Source organism: Acartia tonsa, chromosome 7 (assembly GCF_053477335.1).
Source record: "Acartia tonsa isolate MP-2025a chromosome 7, ASM5347733v1, whole genome shotgun sequence".
NCBI classification, from domain to species: domain Eukaryota; kingdom Metazoa; phylum Arthropoda; class Copepoda; order Calanoida; family Acartiidae; genus Acartia; species Acartia tonsa.
The window spans coordinates 42002354-42029845 of record NC_137266.1 but is presented as its reverse complement, the minus strand read 5'-3'; the positions used below and the strand labels follow the sequence as shown (position 1 = coordinate 42029845).

The 27492-nt window shown below is 30.7% G+C and overlaps 1 long non-coding RNA gene across 1 annotated transcript; it reads right to left on the bottom strand.

The window, feature by feature from the left end:
• Positions 1–19315: 19315 nt before the first annotated feature.
• Positions 19316–27273, bottom strand: LOC145324322 (uncharacterized). The gene is made up of 3 exons (XR_013881241.1): positions 27188–27273; positions 20588–20652; positions 19316–19588 (listed from the first exon to the last, which is right to left on the bottom strand). It is a non-coding gene; the product is annotated as an uncharacterized LOC145324322 (long non-coding RNA).
• Between the last annotated feature and the right edge of the window lie 219 nt (positions 27274–27492).

The following is a 27492-nucleotide window of genomic DNA, read 5'->3' as shown; positions in this document are numbered from 1 at the left end:
AAAAAACAATAAAATCACATATTAGAACCAGCTCATGAAAGACTGAATATATACTGTTATTATATGATAAATATGACTAGAGAACTTGTGTATAGAAAGAGTATTGACAGGAGGTTAGATTGATATACACAGATAAACTAAAAAACAGGAATAAAGTCATAAGCTAAAAAAATTAAGATGTTATAATAATCTTATCTTTATAAGTGACTAAGCAATAAATCACATTAACCTGTTTCTATTAGGGGGGGGGGGGAGGGAAGAGATGAGTAGCTTAAAAGACATTAAAGCTTTTTTTCTGTAGATAGGGGGGGGGGGTGGTGTGTTAGGTGGGTGGGGTATTCACCATTTTACACACTTCTCCTTGGACGTGCCTGGTTGGCTCTGTTAAAGAATTTCTATAGTTCAAGAAAATATGCACCTTTTTACTTAGAACAGCATCTTTAGTTCAGAAATAATGTTATTTATTTTGTTACCAAAGAGTTTGTAGGTCAAAAAAGTATTTTTTTGCTTTTTTTTACTACACACAATAAATTATCATATTCTTCTGAATTTTTGATTAAAAATAAACTATATCTAAACTTTTTAAAGGATTTAAAATGCAAAGACATATATTTTTTTAATTCTTATTTTATACATCTTAATTAGAACTGATGATCTATTTAATAGTGAAACAATTGTCTTCAATTAATAAAATGATGAAAAAATAACTTGTGTTTATAAATATAAATATATTTAGAATTATGGATTTAAATTCTGCTCATTAGGTCCTGATACTCTATAAGTTTTAATAATCGTTTTTCATACCATCTGAATTTAGAGTTTTTCTTTTATTGATGTTGTCATCCTTGTTGAATTTGTGTGTTAGTAAAAATGTAGAGAATATATTCTCTCGTATTCATTCGAAACTGATTCTAATCCGGTGGATTGGAACCGGTTCTCATCCATACGGAAAAAAACTATGTCTAGCATTGTATTATATCCAGTTTTCTACGAATATAAAAATTATTAAAACCAGTTATTTTTGCCCAAGAATTCGGCACCTCGGAGCTAAAAAAAAAACTGGTTATAATCTTAAAACTGTACATTTTTACATCCGCAGAAAGCCGTTTATGATACGATGCGAGAAATAACTATTATTTTACTGCCATTTTTCCACTCAATATAAGTATTGGTTACTTATTGTTGTTAAACTTTCTATCTATCTATAATATACCACTTATTATCTAGCTGTCCATCTATCAATTAATGTGTGTTTATTCACTTTTCTGTCTTTGATCAATTTATCTATCTACCAATCCATACAACTATCTAATTATCTATTCACTGGGTGCTGCTAGGGGCGTTAGTGAAGCAACCCCTTGCGCTTTTTGACACTCCTCTTGAATTAAAATCAAAGGGGGTGTTTTATAGACAACAAGATAAGTGTTATTTTTTTGTCAGGGGGTGATTATACACCCCAGAGTGTCGACAATCTGCATAATTAATATTCACAAATGGTCAAAAAGACGCCTTTTTTATCTATTTTTTGATATGACACTCAGGGGGTGTATATAAGGGTGGTTTAGACCCTTGTCAAGGGGGTTGAAGATGCATCCCCCCTTAATTTTGACAGGGAAGTTAAAACACTCACCTAAACTCTTCATCTGCACGTCTTTGTATCTATCTATCTATGTACATATTTTAGGTCTATCTATCTATCTATGGGAAGCGAGGGATGCCGCGTATATGTATTGACTTCTAATTGATTGTTCCGCTAACTTTTCTCCCAGTTTGCAACTTTATAGCCGGTGGCTAAAACCAAAAAATTTAAAAATATCACAATAGTATTTTCAATTCCTGTATTAAAAAATTTAGAACTCTAATACAAAAAAGTTTTAAACGATTTTCTTAACTGAAAATAATAAATGAAACTTTTTTGGGCCGAAGATCACAGTTTTTAGAATTGTCCTGGCCTTGATGGAAGAAACAAAACTGGACTCCTACGGGGAAAAATTCGTATAATAAATGGGTCTAACCTACAGGGTTATTCAAGAGAAATGATTTTTTAAAAACTTAATTATGCATAGAAAACAATTATGTAAAATGCTTTTTATAATTGGAAAATCTATTATGAGACATTTATGTTACAAATATTTAAAAATTATTATTTCAACAAATTATGCCCAAAAAAACCAGTTTTTCCAAAGACCTTTTTTTCGAAGATTTATGGATTTAAAGGGTGTGCAAAAAATACACACATTTTTAAATTTCAAATTGCAATACTTATGTTTATAGTAGAAAAATGTTGGGCATACCGTTGGAATCGTCGTAAGCTCTTTTTTTTCTTTCGTAAATATAAGACCCATTTTTGTGCTATTTGTAGTTTAGGAGCTATATTGAAAAATGTGAGAAAAAGGTTGAAAAGTTTTAAGTAATTGGAACATTTTACCTCGTAGCTCCTATACTATACGTAGCACAGGAATGGTTTTTATTTAATAAAAAACAGAGCTTAAGACGATTCTAACGATATGCATAACATTTCTCTACTGTTAATACAAGCTGCGCAATTTAAATTTAAAAAAGGTGCACATTTTTTTACAACCTTTAAATCAATAAATCTTCAAAAAAAAGGCCTTTGGAAAAACTGGTTTTTAGGGCATAATTTGTTGAAATAATCATTTTCAAATATTTGAAACATAAATGTCTCATAATAGGTTTTCCAAATATCTAAAGGATTTTACATAATTGTTTTATTTTCTATGCATAATTTTTAAATTTTTTTTAAAATCATTTCTCTTGAATGACCCTGTACAATATTAACATATAATATCTCTGTAAGCAAAATTTTGGTTAAGATTGATAAAGTTATGTTATAAAGTTATTTATCAAATTTTTGTACTGTTATTGTACTTTTAGTAGTTGATCTTGGAAATCATATTATACAAAATACAATCCGTATGTTTTTTCGATTTGGCAATACATTCGAATGTTTAAAATAGCATATTTTTTTTTGTCAATAACTACTAAATAGATAAAATTTTCATTTTAGGGAAGCCACACAAAGGTCTGGGGAGATGGTTTAGAAATTTTTTTCTATCTCTTCTTCTTAGCTTGAGGCGCAGACGCTATTATCAAATAAAAGAACAGCCATTAGAGAAGAGTACTTTGCTAATCTTTAAATTGGATGTATTGTGTAAACTCTTGTATGTACATTATATTAGATGCACTAGGTTTTAGTAGTAGCACTGAAAAAAAAGATTAGTTATTAGTAGCAAAGCTACTTTACAATTTACTATGTCAGTCCGTTCGTAAAGCCTTGGGAGAAATTATATTTACTCAGCTGCTATTAAAGCTAGACCTTTATTTTATTGTCAACATTCTCATCATATTTGAGTAGACCGACTGTTTTGAAGCTGATTAAAGCCGGGCTTTTTTTTTACTGTTTCCGACATATCTCTGGTGCTTTTGATTGGTTGGTTAGCTTTTTCCAGCTGAAATCTGATATGATTAAAGATAAGTTTGTGATTTTTTTTGTGAATGTTCCATTTTCCAAGAAGTATCCATTATACAACTTACTTTGTCTGCCAGTCCATGGCTCATGCATAAAAGACATATTATTATTTTTGATGAAGTTTTCGGGATCAATGTTTTTTTTGTGCTTCGCTACTTTTGGTTGTTGTTATCCTTGTTCTTAACAGAGACCCATGCAAAAGATCGACAATATATTCAAGTTTAAAAATTACAAGGTTGAATAACCATTTAAAATACTGCTTTTAAAGGTTATCTTTTTTTTATTTTGCTTAAAAAATTTTGCCTCAATTTATTCATGAACTGATTTTGTGCTTCGCTACTAATGGATGTTTTCATTCTTTTTACTTTATCTATATACTAGCGGCTACGCCCCTAAAGGCCCCTAGTTTTTTTTTGTGATTTCTCTTGGGAGGGTGGTGGTACCCTCAATCAAAATAGTTATAAACTTTCCCGGGACCTATGAGAAGCCACTCTGTTAAGGAGAATTCGTTCGGTTCAGCGGTTAACGAGGTCCTTCGGTACAAACATACAAACACATAGATACATAGACATCCTGTTACTTTATTATAAGGATTTTACAAAAGTGTACCTAATGACATACCATAAGGAAATGTTTATATGATATATTACATTTGATTGCAAAGATAAATTGTTTTAGGCATTTAGGTATGTTTGCGAAAAAAAGTTCCTACAAAGCACCCAATTACAATAGTCGTTTTAATTAACCAAGGAACAATTAAAATATGAGATATATTCAATAAAACAGGAAAATATAAATCAAATAATTGTCTTTAACAAATGTTTCTCTTTAGTAGTGCAGCTACCCTATCCTAAAATAAAAGTAACAGGATGTCTATCTGTGTTTCTGTTTGTACTGAATAAGCTTGATGAGCGCTGAACCGATATGATTTTCTTTACAGTGTAGCTTCTAATGAACCTAGTAAAAGTGTCTGACTCTGATTATGACGTAACAAAAAATAGCCAATGATAGGCCACTATAAACTTTACCTTTGCTCAATTACAGTGAATACTAGCCTCTCACTGGCTAATTTTTTTACGTCATAATCAGAGTCAGACACTTTTACTGGGTTCGCTTCTAATAGGTCCTGGGAATGTGGGAGCTATTTTAGGGGAAAATGCCCAAACATACCACGATAAATCACCTCACTTCCCCTCAAGTGCTCCTAGATGCCTATAGGGGCGTAGTCGCTAGAAAATAAATATTATCAATTGACTTTTTCTTTCTTGTTTTATGAATTTTAGGAGAGTGCATTAATTTTACATTTTTGTGTTATATTACTGGAATTCCGGATTTGGATAATTTGTAACTGTACAAAATTTTACTAAATGCCTGGGACATAGTGGCATAACAATGGTATATTAATTTAATGTTAAAACACCTGAAATAGAAAAAAAATTTAAGCAAGGAGATTGGGGGGAAGGGAGGTGTGATTTCTTTGCTATGCCTAACCCATAGGCGTCCAAGGGGGGGGGGGGGTAATGGGGCGATTACCCCCCCCCCCCCCCCATTTAAAATTTACCCCTACCCTGGGGGTGCCGTAGGCACCCCCAACCATATAGGAGGGGGTATTTACCCCCCCAAACAATTTTAGGGGGGTAAATACCCCGCCCAAAATAGAAAATCTCTAACAAAAAATTTTTTTGCGCGCTTCACGCGCATTTTTGATACTAAATTTTTGATAAAATTTAAATTACCCCCCCCCAAAAAATTTTACCCCGGGGGTAAATTTTGGGGGGGGTAAACAAATTTTACCCCTGCCAACAGATTTCAGGGGGGGTAATTACCCCCCCCCAAGCAATTTTTACCCCCGGTGTAAAAATTTTTGGGGGGGGTAAAAAAAATTTGCGGCCCCCCCAAAAACCGAATTACCCCCTCCTTTAAAAAATTTTACCCCCCCAAAAATAAAAAGCTTGGACGCCCCTGGCCTAACCCCTGCGGAGGACCCTAACACTGCAGGTTTCAGACCTGCGGTGCTTACCTCTCCCTTATTTTCAATTTATTTCAAAATAAGGGGCATAGACGTCCATGGTGGGCGAGGGTTAAAGGGGTGTTTACCCCCCTAAGCTTTCAACAATCTTTAAAAAAAGCTTGGACGTCCTAGATCCCTAAATTCCTGGGTATATGTATACAGTTGAATTTATTATTCAGACAAGCTAAATATACTCCATGCTAATTTAAGTCTACATTTTCCTCAAATAGTAATGCTAGTAAATTAAGAAAATATGCAACTCATCCCAACATGGGCCCCCCTCCCCCTCCGGCTCCTTTTCATTTACTGGTAGGTTGTACTGCAATACTAAAAACACTTTCCTTTCACTGTTGCAAATCCCAATGGATCATTGTTTCGGAACATGCTAGCAGCAGTTCTCGAGATCTTGTCATACAGACAAAATTTCACATCTACTCCCATGAGAAAATCTAAGGCAGTTTACGAATACAAGTTTATTGTATGAAAACAGTTGGCCTGAAACAAATATAGTGAAATTAATACATGATTTTATAATAATTCATATTTCATTTTATGCTTTTTGTTAAATAAAGGGCTTCCAAAAGGCTTCAAAAAGATTTCAAAATTAATTTAAATTTAAGAAAATGAAAATAATAACAAAACAACAAGGTTTCATGGTCAACTTCTGGTTCGCTAATTTTCAAAAAATTAAATCTTATTTTCAAGAAAAAGCATAGTAAAACAGAATAAAACTAATTGGTTTATGTGTCAGAAATAAAAAAAAACATTATATTTTATTCATATATAAGTTTAATCAAAATCTGATTAGTCTATCTTAAGAAATAAAAGATATAAAAATACGACTTTTAAAAATAAAATAATTGCATTTTTTGGACTTTTTATTTCACAAAACGCACATCAAAATTTACCTAGTTAGATTACTTATCAAGCAGGGAGATCTTGGATGTGTTTTAAGCACAGGGGACAATTCTTTCATACCAAATACATTGTCTCATTTTCATTCACCTTCTCCGTGCGCAATCAAAATAAATATAAACAAACACAAAGCGCTTGGCTTGGGTCTCAAGGGATATACCGCGCACAATTTCCAACATAAAGTCGTCTTCCATATTAGTTTTTAGGAGATTTTAATCACGTAGGACAACTTACACATAAAAGGTAACTAAATACCTATACAATCATAAAATAAGTTTATCATTATAAAAGCGAATATTTTCTATTTTTAGTGTTTGACTGTACGTTTGTAATGGTTTGCTATTCCTGTAATAGTAAGGTACGATTTAGAAAGCGAAAACTTTAAATTACAGTATTCTGTTATTTTTTAAGGTTTTAAAACATGGCTAATAGGGAGAACGTTAAAATGAAACATATTTCTCTTTCCTTCCTTAAAGGGGTTGCCAGATTTTTTATCTTGTATAAAACTATCATGTTTTCAACCTCTTTATCCCTGTGGAAAGAATAGATTTATTTTTACTTGGATCTTACACTAGATTTTCATAAAGTAAAACACGCAGCGGACCACAAACCTTCCACCACCTTTACCCAATTCCCTGCCCTACTACTGGATGAACGAACTGACCAATAAATGAGTTCCATGTTAGCAAGCTAAATTGACGACAATTTTTCCCCTGTCATAATATCCACGTATATTTTATATCCAATTGTGGCAAGCATACAATAGATGTCACATTATTCTATGATTTATTTAGGCCGTAATTCCTACGAGATACAGGAAGAGGTAATTGGAAATATGTATGTACTTGGTACTTTACCTCAATGTGTCCCCAAACACTCCCCGCTCACCCCTCCTAATCTTTACTAACCCTGCGGGACTAACCAGAACACAATAAAGCCTTCTTCTGATCAATAAGCATTATCTTGTAGTTTATAGCTTAGTCCACCGGTTATATTTCTTAATATTTTTGTGTGCAACTAAAAAAAAAATATTGAGCTTGCATTTAAAAAAAAAAAATTTTCCTTAAAATTCTTAAATTTTTGTTTCCTCTTTAAAACCAAAATATTAATTATCCCTTTGTTCATAAGTAATTACATTGTACATTCCTATTTATGTTTTTACATGCTTTTTCTTAGTTTTATTGTGTTTCACATATATTATATTTATTTAATTGTTTTAAATTAAAACAATCTTTATGTCATTAATCAAAGGTGCGCGGCCTCTAGAGAAACTTGAGAAATGAAGGGATCTCTATGATAAAATTCTGTAATAGATTGCTCTTTTAGTTAATTTGGTATGGTATAATTGTCATTCAAACTTTAAGCGATGATTCCTGTAACAGTTAGGTAAGGTTACAAAGTGTGGAAAATATAACAGTTAGCAGAAAGTCCGTACGTCCACTTGAAACATGAAAATTTTTCAACGTTTCTGACAGAAATTTTTGTATGATATAATTATTCTATTTATCTGATTTTTAAATAATAATTCCTTGGACAATGCGAAATGAGTCCTCAATTTAAGCAAAGTAACAACAGGTACAATTTTGTTTAGACTTTAGCTCTGACACTGTATTCATTTATGCTTGTTTGCCCTTTAGTTTGATTTTAGATTTTCGCTTTTATAAATATTGTAATTCTTGTTAATTCTTAATTCTGGTAATGAATGATCTGGTTTCCTAGAATTGTTTAAGATTAACACATCAAAGAAAAAAAGTTTCTTGATATCTGATTTTCTCAGTACAGTACATTTATAAATACTTAATTTCTAGAATTATATAAAATAAAACAAGGAGGACGTCATCCATGAAAGCGAAGCTGTAAAATAAGACATTAGGATGTACAAACGAACATTAGCACTTGTGTCAGAACTAATAAGTCTAAACAAATTTGTTGAAAAATTGCAAAATAAAAGATATAGTTTAAAAACTTACTCACATTATAAGACTTGATTGATAGATATGCTTCTCCTATAATATTGTAACCTTGTTGTCCTGAGAATAAAATAAATTGAGCTAATAGAGGGGACGAGTACCTCCCCCCTTGATCTTTTATGAACAACCAAGGGCCCGATTTGATCGAGTTAACATTCCGACCAGAAACAAGAGACACTTTTACAATATAAAACACTAGCGGCTACGCCCCTAGATGCCTCTAAGGGCACTTGAGGAGGGGGGAGTCGCATTTGATTTCTTTTTTAGACTTTAAAAGAAATAGAAAAAGTAAAAGAAATGTTTAGAGTGGTGTAAAAAAACTTTTTTTGGGAGGGGGTTAATTTTTTAATTTTAGTTAATTTTTTTTTTGGGGGGGGGGTAATTTTTTCTAGGGGCGATTTCTCTTTGGAGGGTGGTGGTACCCTCCCCGAAAAAAAGTTATAAACCTTCATGGGACCTATGAGAAACTACCCTGTTAAGGAAAACCCGATGGATTCAGACACACAGACAAACACACATCCTGTTACTTTATTATAAGGATGTATAGTTATGGAGAATAACACGCTTTAGATATGCGCTGCGAGCCATTACATAAAGAAGTAAGGTTTTTTTTATTGAATCTTAAAACTAATATTTGACCATTGAAAACTTTCTCAACCTTTTGATTTCTAAATATTAGGGAAGCATCACATAGGTTCTGGGATGGTATTAGGTTATCTATAATACAAAGTAGAACGATGTCTGTTTGTTTGTTTGTACCGAAGGATCTCGCTAACCGCTGAACAGATTGGGTTCTCCTTAACAGGGTAGCTTCTCATAACTATTTTGGGGGAGGGTACCACCAACCTCTCAAGTAAAATCACCCCTAGAAAAAAACATCCCCCTCCGTATACAAGGTGTTTCAAATAAAACTGCGTTTTCCGGTTTTGGGAAACAACCAGTAGGAGTATGAAAGAAATAATTATATATTCTTAATCTCTATAAAAAATATGGATCAATTTTAAAAGGTGTTTTTTTAATATCTATAAAAAAAACAATAGCGCTTTTTAGAGCTTAAAGAACTCAAAATGTATGTGTGTTGCTTTATTCTATACCGTCCAATTAAATTCTTCTTTTTACATTATAGCATGCTCAACCAAATATTCTAATAATTGCATATAAAATCTAATTCAATGATGCTTTTTAAAAGAATAAATAACCAATTTTATTTTTGCTTTAATTACGATTCAATCATGATCATTCAATTATGCTCTCATAACCGTTCCTCCTACCCCTCCCCTTTTAATCTCTTAATCCCTTTTGATTTGACATTTGTGACATATTAACCTAATATAATATAAATAGAAGCACTTTTAACGACATTTTCAAACTAAGATAGCTTGCTTATTTTTAAAGATATTGAAATGAACTAAAAAGTGACTTGTTATATTTATCAATGCGCATGGAATTAAAAGAGATATTTTATGAAAAATGCCTTTGCAATAGAGAAATAGAAAAAACTAAATTCCGAGGAACCCAAAAAGCTCTGTGCATGTGGCCAAAAAAGAAAATATGTAAAAAATCTCAAATGCGGATATTAATTTAACCTTTTATTACTTTAATATTGAACTTTTCAGCCTATATGTTGCAAAAAAATAAGTTAATTGAATCTCATCGTTGTCAAGCATTTTTAATCTACATGTACCTATCAGTACAGCCACATTTTTAGAGATATCAAAAACCACTTTAAGTAAATTTTATGTGCATTTTTATAGAGAATATGGACCTATAATTATTTTTTTCATGCTCCTTCTTGTTGATTCCCAAAACTGGAAAACACAGTTTTTTCTGATACACATTGTATATTTTTTTTATTTAAAAAAAAACTAAAATAAAAAATGTGGTTGGGGTGAGGGGCACCCCCCCCTAGATTTAAAAAAAAATCTAAATTAAAAAAAAAGGGTTTTTGGATTCAACTACTCCCTCGAGTGCCACTAGAGGCCTCTAGGGGCGAAGCCGCTAGTTTCATATTATAGATTGAAGCCTTGGAATGGTGTTATGCTATTTTGCTTTCCATTGCTTCCATTTTAAATACAAAACGACAAATGCTAGGGTCGCAGTCACTAATAATACATATTTTTAGTATTATTGCCTTAGGCATATATTTTGGAGTATATTTCTAGGTACAAATAAATCCTATAACGACTTGTTCCGATACCCTTTTAGAGCAAAGAAAATACTGATTCTAAAGTTATTATATACTAAGAGTAACAATAATGTTTTGCATGAATAGTTTTTTTGTTCTGCTGTTATTTATATCAGCTGATAATCTTTAATACCCCACTGATGTTGATTCAACATAGATGTGTTTGTGGAACGTCAGGATATTAGGAAAAGTAACAAAAGTATTTAATATTAGAGTAAAATAATAGAAGGGTAAGTGGTTTAATAACTGTATATCTCGAACCAATAGCGTCAGGAATATTAATTAACACAGCCAAGTCGCTACAAAAGAGCAGAAAGCAATTTGCTAGCAGACGAAAAAGGTTCATAATAGGGGGATACAGGTAGTTGTCTGGTTACACATCCATACTATAATTAAATCAGACAAAGGTCTTGCAATCAAATGGTAGGTTTTCTAAAATACGTTTTACCATTAAACCATGCACAACAATTTAGCAAGAATTAGTTCAGATATACACTAAAATATAATATCTAGTAGCGTATCGGAGGGATAAGACACTGTCCGAAAAATTGATGTACATCCCCCATAATGACACACAAAATTACCCCTTCTGTGAATTAAAATTTGTCGTTAAAACGTTTACACACTCAACATAATAAACAAACCAATCAAAATCTAATAAATTCCCTAAAGTTTTTAAGCCAACGAATAAGAAAATATTATTGTATTGTGTGTATCCCGTTTTAAAGGCCACCCGAGGAAACAGCCTAAAATGTTACCAAAAATGTCGTCATACGATAAAATAACCTTTGAGAGGCCAGTTACCATTTTACCATTGGTCATTTTATACTGGCCTCTCATTGGTAAACTTTATTGAATGAGGCCATGTTTTGGTGCCACTTTACGCTGTCTCCCATCCGAGGCTATGAGAGATATTTTTATTTTATTACTTTATATGCCTACCTCTTTATTTATGGATCAGTGTAAAGAAAGATTTCACCTAAATAGGCCTATCAATTACATTCAGTGTACAAGTCAGGATTGTATGGAGAACTAGATTGGCTTTATACTAATATCATGAAAATTAGAGTAAAACACTAGATGGGAGAAGGGGTTAAATAACTGTACGTCCCCACCCCAAGGATCTTAAGAATCAACCAATAGTGTCCAACCAATAGTGTCCAACCAATAGTGTCCAACCAATATGAATATTAACACAGCCAAATAGCAGAAAACAATTTGCTAGCAGACGCAGAAAGTCCTTGTAAAAGGGGGGCAGGTAGTTATATATCTATACTATAGATCTGTTGTATGAAATATTGACCTACATATTTTTAAGCTTGACAATCATTGTAAGTCAAAAATAAAATTAAACAAGAAATACAACATCCATACAAGCAAAGCTGACTAAATCTGTGGAACTGAATAATGAATGAAATAATCTATTTTAGTACTGTTTTAATATTAAGTGAATAATAAGGATAAACTTTTTTAACCTGATTATAGAGGTTAAAGGAATCATCATTCGAAAATTCAAGATGTTATAATGATACACCAGAGCAAAAAGTTGTTGCCGAAATCTAATTGCCAATCCTATCATGCAAAGTAGTAAAGCTTTTTTTGTCTGAACCTCTCGCCAGTTAATTGATTGATTAAGTACTCTTTATAGGTCCCACGATGGTTTTAGGCTATTTAACTTTTTTTGTTTTTTGATTTAAGATTTGGAATGGTTTGAGAATATTTTTCTTCCCCTTTTTGTACCCCTTTGTTTACAGAGCCCCTGGATGCTAGCAGCACAGCCGCTAATATCCTTATAATAAATTAACAGCATGTCAGTCTGTCTCTTTGTACTGAACGATCTCATCTAACCGCTGAACCGAGGTGGTTCTCTTTCACAGCGTAGTGCTGGGAAGGTTTATAACTATTTATTTTTTGAAAAAAATCCCCTTCAAATATATTTTTTCTCACTTTTTTTTTTTAAATCGTGAATTAATAATTGGGTTATCAAATTCAACTCCCGCCTTCTCACGTGCCCCTAAAGGCTTCTAGGGCGTAGCCATATAAAGTACTTGCGTTTGAATAGACGTAAACACAAAAAATCATATTCTTTTTTATGGTTCCCTTAACCAATCCTACGATGCCTGATACTACGTAAGAAATGTTTTCATTATTGCACTTTCTCACTGAAAAGCAACATTTAACAACACATAAAACAGTTGGGACGTGGCACATATTTTACTATAATGGCATCAAAACGTGGGCATTAGTAGCATGCCTGTTTGCTTCGGGTAGGTGTCGGTTTCGAGACTGAATCACACCGCGTCCTACTTGTGACGTTAAAAATGGTACCTACTGGAGCTGACAGTTTTAGTCATAGTAGGGGAATGCCTTGGCCTGTATAGGCGACAGGTACGCTGCTATAGAAGATAGACAATATAAATGTTTTGTCCAACTTCCCCTCGCCTGAATATAAAAGAACAAGGATGACAACATCCATAAAAGCGAAGCTCTGAAACGGTAGGACAAACGAACATTAACACTTGTATAATGTCAGAACTGAATAATCAGAATGCGAATGTATAAGAGTCAAAGCAAAATTGTAAGTAAATTTGTTGAAAAACTGCTTGATACAGGATAATGAGTATGGACATACTTACATTTTTAGGACTTGATTATAGAGTTGCTTCGCTTATAATATTGTACTTTTTTGTCCCAGGAATCAGTATACCAAAAATCAGACCAATCGGATAATTAGGTCACATACAAATTTGTTGTTAAAAATGTTAAAAAATCAACATTTTTAAAATGGACGTACGGACATTCTGTTAACGATTATAGAATTGCTACGCTTTCTAACTCGTACGTAACTATTTCAGGAATCACCATGTAAAATTTGAAATCGATAGGATAATTAAAACATGCCTATATTAACGAAAAAAGCTATTTAAAAAAGTAAAAAAATCAACATGTTTAAAATGGACGTACGGACATTTTGGTAATGATTATAGAGTTGCTACGCTTTCTAAATCGTACCTAACTACTAAAGGAATCATCATGCAGTTATTTAATCCTTTCTCCCTCTAGTGTTTTACTCTAATATATTTATATCCTATATTAAAATAATTTTGTTTTCATACAGACTTAAATTTTCAAAATTGAAAAAAAATTCTAAGAGGATATTACCTGACTTTGTATAATGAAGATCTCTAGAATAAAGGCTCTATAAATCAAAATCAGTAGATGCAAAGAAGGCATTGAATTTTTCAATTTTCAAATCAATTAACACATCTTTTAAAGTGCACTTAACTTAACTATATATAAATACATACATCTATCACAGGGGCAATGGAGGAGGTATGTTAATTTTTATTTAAATTGTATTAGGGGTGGAAGAACAGAGAATAGGTTTTGATAGGTCCTAGGACAAACACAGGTGTGGACAATTAACCTAACCTATCCCATTTTTAACCATCTTATAGGTTAAGTAAATGCCTAACCCCTGCGGGGGGGGGGGGGGCTATTTGTATATAAATATCACACCTGTATAAAAATACTTAAATACTTGATATTTTGGACACTCCTGCGTTTGAACCCTCTGACGTTTGTCAATCCTGCGTTTTTCCTGGAACAATTTATATTTTAATCTACAAACTATGTTTTTATCAAAAAAATTTTAGATAAATCTCCCTTCCTCCAGGTTGAGTATACATATTTGAGAATAGAAGTACTTTAATTGAATTCAAAATGCATTTAATTCCAAGCTCAATGTATGGAGTCAATAAAACATTCTTTCAAATACCCACGTCGAAATTTTTGCCCCTATGTGGATTAAAAACTTTGGGTACTTTTAAGTTTTGGATCTTATAACTAAAGTAAAAGATCTGGCTAAGTGGTGTGCAAATAGTTTTGCGATGGGGAAAATACAAAGTGCACTAAAAAATTTTAAACCCCTTTTTCAATTTTTCCAAAACACCAAAATCGAGCGGAGTGTGATCTGTAGAGGGGAGTAATACCAGGATCAGATTCAAGAGAGTGTAATTTTAAAGTCGGGGGGGGGGGGGGGGGGTGAAGGGGTAGGAAACAAGGGGGTTTTATTAATATGATCTTTTTCGTTGGTTGAAAAACTTTGGGTACATTCATTAGATCTTGACTCAGTGTCCAAACTGTTCCACCAATAACTTTAATATACACAAAAAATTATTATTGGGGATAAGATTAAGGTCCCCATTTTGTAGGCCGTCTAATACCTGTATGTATTATAGGTAAATAAAAACCCTTGACTGTGGCTCAACACGTAGCGCGTCTGCTCGTCGTGGTGGATTTAATAGGTTCGAATCGTGGTTTAACACCGGTTTCATAACTACACCCATAAAAAATGGTTCATACTGCTGCTATGTCAGGTGCGTGACATTAATAGTTAGGGTAGGGGGGGGGGGGGAAGCCTTGGCCTAAAACAGGCGAAACATTTTACCAGGCACAGTCGGGACTTGCAGACAAAGGTCGTGTTTGGACAGAAGGGGAGATATTTCGCTCCCCATTGTTAGAACTGACACGTGTCATGACGAGTGTCATGGACAGCAGCCCCGCTCGTATGAAGTAATTGAACTCTATGTAAATAGGACTTGTAATGCATTTAACAAGTGAAAATGGGAAGGTGAATTGGTCAATTACATTTTACCAGGGACTCAGATATTTTATTTACATGGAAGGTTTGTGCAGCGTTTTCCCCTCAAAATGCCTTGTTTAGCAATGAAACCCGTTTCTCTCATTTTGAACTTAAATGAAAGGGAGGGGATGGGTTGATAATGTGTTTGTTTAGTATTCTAATAAGTTCATAATTATCACAAAGTTATGTAATGACAAACATGATAAATTCACTGAGTGAAAAAGTCTTTGATACTTCTTAGTTATTTATTGAAATATATTTCGGGGAACATGGCACCCTCTTCAGTCTTGTAGTTTAGCTCGATGTTAAATGTAAATGTAATGACAATTAGTCTGTTAAAAGAAGAGCTGTTGTTCTGCTTCTGATGGACTGTACATAATGGATGGACATGTAAGGTATTACTTTCCATCCATACACAAACTTTTGGTTGTGCCTGTGGTACCCGCAGGTTGATGTTTTTAAAATTTTAGGTAGGGAAGGGGAGAGAGGAAAGGGAAATCAAATATATTATGTGAATAAGAGAAGAAAGAGAAAGAAAGAAAATTAAACAGAAAAAATTATAAAAAGAAAGATAGATATAGAAAGAAAGAGAATAGAAGACTAAGAAAGAAAGAGTGTGTGTGTGAGAGAGAGAGAGAGAGAGAGAGAAAGAGAGAAAGAGAGAGATAAGGAAATTATGAAATAGATAAATTGATCGACAGAGACAGAGATTCTACAAAACTTAGGCATTTATGGTCCTTTTTTTCTTTTTCAGTCCGACAGACAGACATATATATTAAATAATGTAATTGATCTACGCTTCAAAAAGGGTGTTTCTAAAAGAGAAAATAAAATTAAAGGGAAGAGTTGAGTACTGTACAAAAAAAACTTTCCAATCCTGTATGAATAAGAGAGGAAGATAAATGAAGACATGCTTTTCACATGGAAAGAGGGATAGAACAATGATAGTTATTTATCGCATCGTATTATAGATAGGTTTCCACGGATATTATTATAAAATTAAAATCGGCTTTGTTAGCCTGGGCCTTCAGTCCCTCATATTTAATTTATGATTCATGGAATAAATTTTATGATTTTTATTTTAATATTCGTGAAAATTTGTCTGTAATACGATGCTATACATGATTTTTTAGAATTACTGAGAACCGGTTCTAATCCAGCAGATATTAATCAGTTTCGAAGCCATGTTGGAAAGTAAATTATCTTATCTGATTGAGAGAGGAGTAATTCATTTTCTATTGAGATTTTCCTGAATCCATGAAAATGCTGTGAAGTTAATTTGCTAAAAGGAAACAATTTTACTGCAAAAATAAAATCTCATCACATTCGCCCTTTTTTACCTTTAAATATATTTCATGCAATTTTGGTTCTAGGCGTCATAGACATATGTTTGGCTGAAGTCATCTTGACGAATACTGATACTGAAATTTCTAAAATATCTTAAATAATATTTGCGGCTGCTCTTTAGCATCTAGGGACGTTTAGTTTAATGAGCAGAAAAAATATTCTGAAACCATCTAAAATCATAAATGTAGAAATAAAATGGCCTAAAACCACCACAGGTCATATTTAGTTTCCTTAAAATGGGAAACCTTGTAAGTTCAGATTCCTTTAGGTACAAACAAAAAACATTATTATATTCTATAAAGGGATTTGAAAAACGTGTTCAAGTTCATAAATATTTTTTTTTAATCATTTAAAAACCCTTTTATCTCTGGTTTTTATATAGTTTAACATATTGTGTTTTGTTTTAGAATATTACAGAACTGCAGCAATATGAGGGCTATGTGCATTATCATAGATTAATATTATAGAATATTAGTATAGTAGATACTACATAGAATATTACATTAGAATATTACAGAACTATAGTAATATGAAGGAAATGTGCATTATCATAGATTAATATTATAGAATATTAGTATAGTAGATACTACATAGAATATTACATTAGAATATTACAGAACTATAGTAATATGAAGATATGTGAATTATCATAGATTAATATTATAGAATATTAGTATAGTAGATACTACATAGAATATTACATTAGAATATTACATTACTGCAGTAATATGAGGGCTATGTGCATTAACATAGATTAATGATATAGAATATCAGTATAGTAGATACTACATAGAATATTACATTAGAATATTGCAGAACTGCAGCAATATGAGGGATATGTGCATTATCATAGATTAATATCATAGATTATTAGTATAGTAGATACTACATAGATTATTATATTAGAAAATAACAGAACTATAGTAATATGAAGGCTAAGTGCATTATCATAGATTCATATTATAGAATATTAGTATAGTAGATACTACATAGATTATTATATTAGAAAATAACAGAACTATAGTAATATGAAGGCTATGTGCATTATCATAGATTAATGTTATAGAATGTTAGAATAGTAGATACTACATAGATTATTATATTAGAAAATTACAGAACTATAGTAATATGAGGGCTATGTGCATTATCATAGATTAATATTATAGAATAAAAGTATAGAAGATACTACATAGAATATTATATTAGGATATTACAGAACTGCAACAATATGAGTGCTATATGCATTATCATAGTTTAATATTATAAAATATTAATTTAGTAGATAAGGCATATTTAGAGGTGAAACACATTCTAAGTATAATTATTCCATGTGTGCATTATCATTACAACTCTTGGGATTACTTTAACAGTTTTGGATGCAGAGTTTAGGCCAGTTTAAATGTCATGTTATTGCTTTATAATCACACTAAAATCAAAGAGTATATTCATGGCTATTATGTATAGTGATACCATATTATGAAATATTTTTAGAACCAGATTTTTCAACATTCCATATTTTTTTTACATTTTTTGCAAAACCAGCAAAAATATGTAGACTTTATTTGCAACATTTGAATAAGAATAATGCAATAGTGTTTTTAATATTCTTATTTATGAGAATTCTAAATTAAATTATTCAAATAACTATTATTAAAAATAAAAAAGAAAACATGAATAAAATATAAGTAATAATTCTTTTAACCTTTAACCTCTAAGAGGCACACTAAAAAATTAGTCTATTGTACTGTTTAATACTTTATTCTTTAAATAAATGGAAAAAAATAAAATTTATATCACAGTTAAAAATATTTTATGGAAAAATTACATCGAAAATAAGAATTGAAATAAAATATTGCAAACAAGAAAATATGATGTGTTGTAAAAATAATTCAGAAAAATTTTAATTTAATTGCAATTATTAACCGAATATTGAAAAAAAGAGAATTTCGACCCTGAAATTTTTTTTACAAAACGTTTATCAAGCTAGGTTTAAATAAGACCAGATCAGTCATAACACGCAAAGATATTATTATAAAGAGACAAAATACGAATATAAATAAATGCTATGTGTTTATACTCCTATTATAAAAAGCTAAGGATGTCCGTAACCACTGAATCGAAATGGTTTTTCTTTACAGTGCAGTGTAGCTTTTTATAGGTCCAGGGAAGGTTTATGACTATTTTGGAGAAGGGTATATCCTGCTCCCAAGATAAAATGACCCCCCCCCCCCCCCCCTATAAAAGGATGAAAATATTACCCTTTGAGAAAACAAATAAAGAGACCACGATTTAGATTATTTAGATACGTTTTATATGTTAATTTAGTTAGATTATAATAAACATTAAGTTTAGCTAACAATTGAACATTGAGATTGTTCTAAAAGAATGCTTTAAGGTGTCTGAAAATATTAAAAGTCAGTCATAATTAAATCAAACAATCCTTAAAAGCATAAAAAATCACAAAGTAATTTATTAATCACAATAAGAACAACATATTTATAATCATTACAATTCAGCTATAGACCTTTCACATTGGAACTAAGATGTCAATTGAATGTACGTCAATGTAAACAAAGATCAGCTGATGGAAAAATGTGGTGTGCATACAAAAATGTGAAGTCAAATGTCGTCTTTTGTGTTGGAATAACATTAAAATAAATTAATAACTTAAACAAATATAATTTTGTTACACCCCCCCCAAAAAAACAATTAAATTTTAGGGTAGACTTCCCCCATCCCAAATTCTCTCAAATGTTCCAAGAGGCCTCTAGGGGCGTATCCGTTAGTTTAAAACTAATTAAATTAAAATTGAAGACTCACAATGAATAATCCTAAGCACTACAGAAAACACTTTGTATGTAGTTCCAACTTAACAAATTGAAATCCGCTAATAAAAGAAAATTAGAATACAATGCTAGAACCATCAAGTGAGGTAATTCTCATAGCATCCATTGGAGTGGGGGAGAGATTGATTTTGCTAGCATCTTTGTGCACCCACAACACGTTCGACCACGGGTTCATCAGCCTGCGAAAGAAAAGGATTACGTCCAATTGGTGCAAAATATATTGAAGGGTTACAGAATCTTGCACATCAAGTAGAGAGATTATTTTGCTGAATCAGACTTAATTGCCCAAAAATTTCGTCGTGAATTTTTTGAAATGTTAAAGCTTCAAAACAGAGGTAGATTGTAAAAAAAGTTAGGCTCGCTACTCGCTGAAGAGACAAAATTATTTTGTGAAAAATCCTCCAAAATTGCATGAAATATCTAAAAAATGTAAATAAAATCATAAAAGGGTTATTAACATAAGATTTTGTTTAATTTTTTTAGATTTTTAAAGTGATTTTAGAGGATTTTTCTCAAAAACAATTTTGCCTCACCAGCGATTAGCGAGTCTGATTTTTTAAAAACAATCCAATTATTTAAGTAAACAATTATTTCGTCTGCTAGAAATGTTCCTTATTTGACGAAAATTCGGGTCAGACGGGTAATCTAGATATAGTATGCACATCATTTCACCACAAAGTTGAAAACATTTTAGAGATAAAAAATGGAAGTCAGTTACTAATTCCTTGTTTAGGAAGTGTTGACACCTTCATACACCTCTCCTTCCCACTTTTAGGAAGCTCTTTATAGTGCTTTGGCCGATGTATCCCGAATGAAGTCATATAAGAATAATGGACTAAAATGATGTCATTCGAGATGCTTCGGCCAAAAGTTTTTTCATTCATACACTTTTTTATAGTTACTAAAACAGCTTAATTAGTAGTTAAGGCAAAGGGGATATTATATTTTAGGCTGACTAGTGACTTAAATTTAAGAGAAAATAAACTAATTCTATTGTTTTAAGAAGTCAAGTAACACATTTTTAGATCGTGCATTTGTATCTTATTAAATTTTGACTTTTAATAAAAGGAAGTAATGGATTTATAAATTCAAATTTAATGACTAAATGTTCTCATGTGGTTAAAAGGTTCGGACAGACAATAGCTAGAATTAATAGAGTAGCTGGGCTAATAGTTCACCTTTCTCCAATAATAGGTCCTCTAACAACTGTGTCATATGGAGCATACCCTGATTTCCGGAAACCCTAAAAAATAAATAAAATGTATTTTTGTTGTTGATATTATTAAAACTTTTCTACAAATGTTTGTGACTCTTGTAGTTACCTGGAAGGAAGGGGCATTGGTAGATGACATTGGTATCCAACGTTTTATAATTACTTTATCTTATTTATTGGCTACTTTGGGTACTTTTGTTAAATATCATTTGGTTTTAAATATAATTGTCCGAACTTTTAACTTACTATTTATTCTAACCCAATATTACGCCAAAAGGAAAAAACATAAACATTCAGCCAACTGAATAAAAGAAATTAAAATTCAAAATCCTAATAAAAATGCATGTGTGTTATTATTCTTATTTCTAACTCTGAATTATGATTCTACTGGTGTTAGAATATATCTCTGATACCCCTTTCAAAAATGTTTAGAAAATCAGTTTGATAATAATTTTGATGTCTTGGGTATTTGGAAACTCGGGGCCAACAAAACTGGATCTAATCTTTAATTTTTTATTTTTTATCCGTGGAAATGCATTGTTAGTTTTACAAAAAAAAAAAAATCAGACATCTTTTAAGATTTATTTATATACTTCACGGTTGGTTTTTTATTAAATGAATAAGTTAGGGTACAATGTTTGGCACTTTCGATATAAGTAAATGATAATAAAAAACCCATAGAATGCGATAATAACTTCAGAAAAATCGAAGAAAATAGTTTTCATACTTAATTAACGTTTTTAAGTTTTTCTTCAAAAAGTTTAGATAAGATGCCTTTAAAAGTCGTCTATGATTTTGTCAGGGATAAAAATGTAACTTTAAAATAAGAATTACAACATATTTTTTCAATTAGTACAAAGTAAAATTTTGAACATTTTATTGATCAGTATATTTTTTAAAATGTGAAGTAGAAACCTGAATATTTTATCATGAAAATTGTGTTATGATTTGATTGTCTGCTAGATTACAAGAAAAAAGATACTGACAGTACTTGTTGGTTCTTTAAAAAAAATTAGGTAGATTACTTTCAGAACCCCTCTTTTTGCAACGTTATTTCAATGGAACAGAGCCGTAGTCTTAGTGTACTATTATCTGACAGCCAACCATTGTTTTAGAATTGTTTAATTTTTTTAACTTCTGATAAAAACAGAATTAATGGTATTTTTGTAAATATTATACCTCCAAGAAATGGCTATACTTCCCAATCATATGTTGTGTGATATTTAAGAGGAATTATTTTGATATAATGTCATTAAAATATTTGTTGAAAAAAGTGCTATTCTAGCTTATACTTTACATTTTAATGTGTATGATAATTCAAATAAAAGATAATGAAGATTTATATTATATTTAATTGTTATAATTATAAAGAAAAACCAGGAAACAGTAAAAAACTGACTTTATTTTATTGACGTAGGGAAAATTTTGTCAAATATTTGAATAAAAAAACAATATATAAAACAAAATAAATTATTTTTAATATAGTCACAAAAAGGCTTAATGAGTTTAGGAAATATTTCATTCACTAATCATGTCATTTAAACTCTATTACACAGAATACAGTGTAAAAAGATGTTCTCGTTTTAATTTTAAGTAATTTCAAATGCATTTTAATACCTTTTAATGATTTATTTTTTGAAACATCTTTTTATAAAATGTTATTGATTTTTGAAGTTATATGTTAAAATGTTTTTAAATTTTGTTAACATTTTGTTTTAAATGTAGAAAATTGGTAATTCTAAACATTCAAAAAATGATTTTATTAAATTTTCATCACTTAAATTGCATGTTTGATGAAATTTTCAACTGATAATTCAAGAAAAATCGTTTAAGTTTTATTATATTTTACTTTGAAATGTTAAAAAAATATAATTATTGTCAAAAATGTGGAAGTTATACTTTCCTCAAAAAAAGACCTAAAACATGCAAATTAACACGTGTAATGAGATTTTTTTCTTTCAGGTTTAATTTTAAGTAATTTTTGATATTTTTTGTAAAAAGGATTTTATATAAAAAGTTTTAAAACTCAAGTTATGTAGTGGTTCTAAAAAAGGTTGCTAATTTATGCAATTTTCTTGCAAAAAAAATTTTCTAGGATTTTAAAAATAGCAAAGGGTGTTATTAGACGTACTTACAGATACAATTGCTAAGTCATTTTGGCCAAACACTAAAATAAAGTTTTTACATCTGAGGGTCTAACCGTGACTTCTGTACAATTCCTGGGCTACTAAAAATTACAGGATTTTGTTGTCCATACAATTGAGCAACTATAGGGACTCATAAGTAAACGGACCAAGCTAAATAATCTTGATTCATTTCATTAAGAGTTGTGATGGATAATGAAGATTTTTTTCTTTAGAATATATTTCGTTATGAAGCAGCAGTAGTTACTAATTTCAAATGTTATGGTTGAGATAGATTTATAACTACCTATTAAAAGAAATGGTTTAAAACTTACTCTTTAAATAAATAATCTTTGTTTTAAATGCCATAATAATTAATATTAATGGGTAGCCCCCACCCCCCCTAAAAGTTAAGATGATTTTACTTTAAAATATTAATCCAGGTGTAGCTTTGTTGATATGATTTTTAGTTATTATGTGAAAACACCACTAGGGTCGCATGACAATTTTCATTTGCACTTGATCTACTTTGGTGTTCTATCAAAGCATTAAAATAGCAGAATAATGTCAATTTTTAGCGCATAATAATAGTAAATTGCATTGATTCTACTATTTTTTACAAAACATTTTTGAAATTATCGGAACTCGAATTTCAATTTTAATGAACGCAAACTACAATAATTTTTATTTTATTTCTAGTACATGTTTTTAGATACTATGTTATTTATAAATATATTTGTTTAAAGAAATTATTTTCTTTTTCAATCAAATGCCCTTCCTTAAAACACTTTCATTGACTAAATAAACACAAATCATAATTTTGACAATCGTAGTAATGTAAGAATATAATCTACTTTTCCAAAACCTTCTCTTTCTACCATTTCCTCCAGACAATAGAAATATTAACTCCTAGAATGTGTAATGTGTTTTATACATATCCCTAGAAAAAACTCTATGTGATCTCTTAAAGGATTTATTTAAATCAATTGTCCTTTCCATTTTTTCTATTACCCTAACAGACAACTATAACATACGACCTTTGTCTGAGAATCCTCACAGTACATTGTAATAAGATGCACCCCTATATAGGTTAAGGCATCCCCCCATCTTAAACTATTAGTTTCACGTGTCGGCATAGCAGCAGTAAATACAATCAGGGGAGTTCATATGGCATACCCAAATATTTGTTAGTGCATGTTGCTCCCTCAAGGAGTTTAAATTTTCATTTGGAGGAGGGCAAAATCTAATATTTTTATACAAATCTGTTGCTCTATTTCTGCCTATCTCTATTGTAGCTGGTCTCTAACTAATAAATCAAATAGCAAGTAATTGGTGCACAAAAAAAAGTTTACTTGACAAATGTTTGGCTAAACTCTTGATGCAAAAGAACTTACAAGGACCATTGTTTCCACAGGAATTAAAATATTTACAATAAAAAGAATTGAAAATAATGTTTTTTGACAATATAGTCATTTTTGAGCCATTTCATTACTAAAGAATCAAGAAATAATGAAGAAAAAAAAGTAGGGAGGAGGGACATTGGACTGTAAATTATATTGGTACCCAGAGTTTTTATACATTGGCTTTAAAAATATTGGCCATACTTTATCAAATTTTGATTAGTTGGTTCAATAACTTGCTTTAACTGTTCAAACATTCGGGTATAGTCCTTTCCACGACATCCCTCCATAAGGAGCGATTCTTCGTATTTTAAAATGGCTTTTTATAGGTTATTTTAGGTTAGGTTAGGTTATATTGTGTTAGGTGATTGCCCACAGGGTTAGGTAATTGGCCCCGCAGGGTTAGAGCCCCCCGCAGGGGCTAGAAATAGGAGAAAAGCTACTGTGAAAAATACGAAGAATCGCTCCTTATGGAGATATGTCGTGGAAAGGACTATACCCAAACATTCTAACCACTGATTTTTATCTTCGTTTGGACTGTATATCAATTTTTGTTTATTGCCCTATCCCTGGGTAACTTTACTTCTTACATAGACTTTTAATAGTATTAAAGCTCTTTAAATGGTAACTAGAGGTTTTGTGAAGATCTTCTGTTTACCTAAAAATATCAAGATTATATATATTTAGAATTTTTTGTGATTACTCTTAAACATTCCCAAAATATATGAGAAGCTACACTGTAAAGGAAAACCATATCAGCGGTTAGCGAAATTTTTCGGTACACTCACAAACAGAAAAGATCCTTTCCCTTTATTATAAGGATATTACATTCATAATTATAAGTAATAGAGTAGCTTTAATGAACAAAAAGATGGATAGATTGGTAACTTTATCTACAAAGTATAAAGTACAATCATTGTCCAAATAGATTCAAGTACTTTTGAATAAACAATGAAATATAAACACAAAAAGTATCTAATTGTAGTATAGGTTGTTTTTTTTTAGCAAAAAGGTGAATGAAAAAATATAAGATTTAATAGTTCAGATTTTTTAAAGGACCGCAACATTATGCTGATATATTGTCAATTTATTTAATTTTAGGATTTGTTTTTAATTCATTTTCAGTTGATTAAGTAGTTACTGTCATTGTTACAAAAGTGCTCATATCTATAGACATTTTATACTATTACCTATTAGAAAAACGTGAAAAATTGAACTGGTCTACTATGCACATAGCCATAAATAGCATTTAAATTACGAAGAAGACAAGATCCATAAGAGTTATGATATGGTATCTTACACTTTAGGGTTAGTATTCTCAATGATGTATGACAGAACGGGAAGGATTGTTTTACAAATGCTAAAATCATAAAATATTCGAGTTAAAGGAATTATAATTAGCGCTTACTTTTCGATCCGTTAATAACAGATAGCTATTTTTGCTCATTTTAGCGTGTTTAAAATGTCCTATCAAATTCGAACTTGGAATTGCAATTTCTGTTACAGTTAGGTACAATTTAGAAAGCTTTATAATTACTTCAAGAAGGATTTTAATATATTGTTTTCTAGGACGATTAAGTATTATGTTATAAGCTTAGCCGCTTTATTATAAAGTCCTAAAATTCAATTATGTCTATATGAAGTATCATCTATTTCAGTAATTAATAAAAATTTCTTGAATGTTGAATTTGTTAATGTAAGGATACCTAAACTTCTGATTAACAATTAAAATTTTTTTTTTGCATAAGTACATTCCCTATCTATGGAATAGTGTTGCTATTAATTTAAAAGCCACTACAATTTTATAATTTGTAATAGGTTGCAACTAAATTTTAATGCAAGAATTAAACTTCAAGAACAAAGTTATTTCAACAAATTAAACTTTGATATTTTATAAAAGTGGTTAGGATAAGGTAGTAAAATTTTATTTTAAAATTCTCGAAAAGTTTTAATCAATCCTGTAATATAAAGTAGTAAGGTTTTTTTTTGGTCTGCAACTAAAGCTATCGGAAATTGCAGGTCCAAATTGGTTGTACTTTTCAGGTAAGCGTTAGCTTTATAGATATATTAAGGTGGTTTTAAGCTATTTTCCTTACATCTTCCGCTATCCTCAAAATTCAATATTTTAAATATAATTTTTGCTGAAATTGTCTACTTCTATTAAACAATCTTTGATAAATTTTAGGTAACTTGATTAAAATTCTTTTTAAAAGATTCCTTTCTACAGCTAGCATTCTACAAATTATGTACATTTTATATCTAGATATTTGCTATCTTGTTATCTGATTTTCTACTGTTTATCTTGAGACTTATTACTAACTTTTTAAAAGATTTTTATATGGTTTTCTTTTGATAGCTTTTTTTGTCAAGTATAAGACAATGGTTGATAATTGATTATACATTCCCAATAATGACAAAATTATCCCTTCTGGAAAATTAAATTTAATGGTTGAATTGTTTAAACAGCGATAGATATGGGACAAACGAATCAAATATTCAATTTAAGTACCCAAAGTTTTTGACACCAGTGTAATTTACAGTTCAAATTTCTCCTCCCTCCTTGCAGTTTTGCTCATGTTATAGGTTACTTAATGGTATCTTGACTTTAACAAAGCTTTTTAACAAGTTGAAGAAGCAACTTATTATGTCTAATAATAAATGACCAATGATAGGCCAGTATACACTTACTCAATGGTCAATTACTATGTATACTGGCCTATCATTGGTCATTTATATTGTTTGACGTCATTTTTTATTAATCACTAAAAGCTGCCTGATAAATATAAGTTAAATAAATACAGAACTATCATCATTTATTATAAACAATAGGAATACAGCGTAGATAAAAATATTGCTGGCAATTTTTTAAAATTTATTTCATTCGTGTAATAAGCTTTCTTTGAATTAATTAATTTCTTATGATAAAGCTTTAGTTGGAGAAATAATACAAATAAAACATTTCTTCATTCATATTATTAGATTGAATTTTATGAGACAAAATTTCTAGATCGGAGAGTGCAGCTACTCAACAATTATATTTACCTCTAATAAAGAATCAATGTCTGTACATTCCTTGTTTATGTTTAGGTATATAACCATCCATTCCATTAGGATATAGGGAATATATACTTTCTGTAAATATAACAGCAATATTGATTTTTTTTAAAAATTCAGCTTAAATTTAAAAAAAAATTCAATAATAAAGTATTTAGTATTTCTGAATTTCTGTGTTTCCCGCCAAAATGAACCATTATACGTTATTATTTTTGAATTTATCATTTGCCGCCAAAATGAACCAATCATGTTTTTTAACATAGATGTGTCCAGACAAAGGAGGCATATGATTG